We start from the raw sequence: 3,386 nt of genomic DNA on the forward strand, positions 1-3,386 counted from the left end.
ACCGAGCGAGTCTGCGCATGAGAGGCCTTCTTCAACTTTTTAATTCAGAATTACAATGACGCCTTTTTAATGTAATGCTTAAAATGTTTTTTAGTCATAATTTGGTTGTTGACTATAGTAGTGTTAATGATGAAACGTGCTAGTGCTTTTTGTACCTCTCTGGTATTATAGTGTTTCAAGATGGCGGAACGACACGGAAGCCTCCTTGGACTTACCCGCCCCATGTAAATAACAGATAAGAAATGATCTGATTTTAAGAAAGATCATTTTACACCCATGAGGACATATTTATGAATAAAGATGATGATTTTAGCTAATAAAATACCATTTTTCAATCTACACATGAGAGACCTTCAGAAGTCAGAACTTCAGCGGTTTAGGCCCGTTGGCGAAAACACTGCGTGTGTAAGGTAGTTTTCCAGATTTTCACCCAAAATCAAATACTGTATGACACTTTTCAAAGTTAGAATAACCTGTTGTGTTCTGACACAAGGCCATTAACCGGTTCTTTTTGTTTTATAAATGTACTTTGCTTATTTCTAAATATCAACCTGATAAATATGAATTCACGATTAAACAAGATAATTTTTAAGAAAAAACATTTTTAAGAAAAATACAACTAAACCATGATAATGTTTAGTTTAGATGTGGATGATTAAGTTTCAGGCGTAGTGCAACCAGATTTCTCTAACATCTCACTCACAACGCAAAACGTTGTAAATAAACATTTTCAAACTGTAATTTTATTTTATTGATTATGGTGATTTAAAGTTTTTGTTATTAACTAATACCTTTATCTTTTAACTAACATCTAACCCCAAATAAACAGATAATGGAATGTTCACAATCTACATTGTTAGATATTCTCCTATGTATCTAAGTAGTTGTGCTTAAATCTTTGGCTGTATTTTGTCACACCGTAGTGATGCAAAGTTCCACACTCTATGGACTAACTTATCAGACACTCACCACACTGATGTTAACATCACCATATATTGTCTTTTCTACCATGATTGGAGCAACTATTGTCCCACCATTCTTCTGGTCAATTGTGAAGGTAAGCTGATTAGGGATCTGAATTAATAGCCGTCCGAATGATGTAGAATTATTATTATTATTATTATTAGTATTATTATGCTGTCGTTGTAGATGGTTGTTAGGCTGTTGGTTTGTCATGTTTCCAGAATGTGTTTGAATGCTCAGCGTCTGAACGTCACCATCTGTTAAAAAAAAAAAAAATTTTAAGAAGATTGAAGATTGAGAAACATATTCACTACTAACAAAGTAAAATTATAAATCTTTTCCTACGTTTGATATTCTTTTTTCTGATTTTTTTCACTATGGACTTGATCCTTTTTAATGCTGTTTTCTCTCCATATTTATTCTGTAGTTCCTCTACTGTATCTTCCAACCTCCCTGTTGTTCTTCTCCAGCTGTATTAACCAAAGACAAGCAGTTAGAAGAATCAAATGTATGTACAGCAAAAATAAAGTTAACATAAAATAAACACATTCATACACCAGTTCAAAGTCAATGAACCGGCTGATGCTGCAGGTGTTAGAGCACATGATGGCCGGTGAACAGCAGGTTAAACCAGAGTTAAAACAATAGTCTATGTTAGGACAATAGTATCTGATAATAGCTGATAACGGTCAAAGTGCGAGATAAGGTGCAAGTAGCTAAACTAAACATTTCATATTTGACAAATGTTTTGAGAAATGTTAAACAACTACAAAAATAATCAATTTGTTTCTAATTTCTTTTTTTCTAAATTGTGATTTAATGTGAAAGGAGAAGAAACACATAACATGTGTACATGAATGAATGTGTACAATTTAATAAACGTATTTACCTAACATCCATAGCCTTCGTTAAATTAAGACTAAGTTCCTTTTTTTTTGTGGAAAAAGTGAACTTTGGAGCACTTAGCGGGTCAAAAATAAGTGCCATTTGGAACTCTTTTTATCAAAAAAATATATGTTGATAATGATTAGTTATGCCAAATGATAGTTTGGCATGCATGGGATTGGTTGTCCATAGTGAGAGAAATACTTTTATTATAGAAATGGCTATTCTTTATTCTATTCTTTAATCCACAAATAAAATAGGTTTTTATACCTGCTCAAGTACTTCTTGATGAGTTTCTTCTGTATTAAACAGCGAATCTTCTCAGTCAGATCGTCGCAAGATCTCAGGAATCCTCTCACACTGCTCGTGTTCACGCGCTCCATCGCTGCACTTGTGTGTATGACTCGAACGATTCAAACTTCTCTCTGGCGACATGTAGGACTTGTTGGTTATGCAGGAACTAGTTATTTATGGCTTTCCTGAGGCCAACCTCCATACATTCTACACAACAGGGTGGGTGGACCCCAGCCTGATAAATATTTCACGACATTACACGCTCTACTCTAGCTCTACTAGCCTCGGACTGCTGCGCCACTGCAACAAAAGTTGAAAGTCCTGAACCTGACGCAAACTTCTGACCCACAAACTTCTGCGCATTAACGCACAAGGCACGATTGTACCGCAAGGGAGATTCCAGGAACATTGCAGGAGATTCAGGAGACTCTTCGAAAAGCTGAAAAAATGTCGACGCAAAACCTGATGGAGAACGACTCCCCGTTGAGTTCTGGCGATACGGGGTACAATTATCCTCCGGTGTGTGAGTGTGCCACGGGCAAAGAGTGTCGTTTAAGAGCTGCGCTGGACTCTATGTTTAAAGATCATTTTAGAGGCCAAATGGTTGGCTTGATGCACAGGATCATCGACGCTGCGTGTGATATGAAAAAAGATTGTGCGCAGGATACCAAACGTGTGACAAATCTCAAAAATGAAATGGACGTTGTAAGAGGCTTGACAAAGCCATGGCCTGATGTAACGCCCATGTTTTTTAACGGCAAAGAGCCGATCGGCGTAATCCTCAGAAAAGTTCTGGATGTGTTGGGTGGATGTTGCGACGAATTCGAAATCAAAGAAATTCTCGCTATATGGACATTTGTAACGGATCTCTGTGTGTCACTGGTGTCAAAAAATGCAAAAACTGACGTTGGTGAATTAGTTGAAAGTCTGGTCAACTATAGCCTGGAGCAAAACATGATAGCCTGCAGAGATTTTCTATTCTGGTTAGACCATCTGTAAATGTCGTTATTGTCGTTTTACTTCAATGTATGAAAGTATAATGTTGAAATAAAATTCTGGTAAAAAATGTCTGAGCTCATAATATTTAGAATAATTCAATATTTCAATATTTGTTTTCTGCATTTTAATTACCGTATTCCCGAGGCGGCAATACAGTTGTATCAAATGATACAACTGTTTTGCCCGCCGTGTACAGAAGAAAGGACATTTTGTGGTGTTGTTCTTGTTCTCATTACATTTTTTAA

At 36.3% G+C, this 3,386-nt stretch overlaps 1 long non-coding RNA gene across 1 annotated transcript; it reads right to left on the reverse strand.

Moving 5' to 3' along the window:
* Positions 1 to 822: 822 nt before the first annotated feature.
* Positions 823 to 2,543, reverse strand: LOC311093880. The gene is made up of 3 exons (XR_014608496.1): positions 2,119 to 2,543; positions 1,309 to 1,433; positions 823 to 1,220 (listed from the first exon to the last, which is right to left on the reverse strand). It is a non-coding gene; the product is annotated as an uncharacterized lncRNA (long non-coding RNA).
* Between the last annotated feature and the right edge of the window lie 843 nt (positions 2,544 to 3,386).

Source organism: Abramis brama (assembly GCF_963993115.1).
Source record: "Abramis brama genome assembly, chromosome: 12".
Taxonomy (NCBI): domain Eukaryota; kingdom Metazoa; phylum Chordata; class Actinopteri; order Cypriniformes; family Leuciscidae; genus Abramis; species Abramis brama.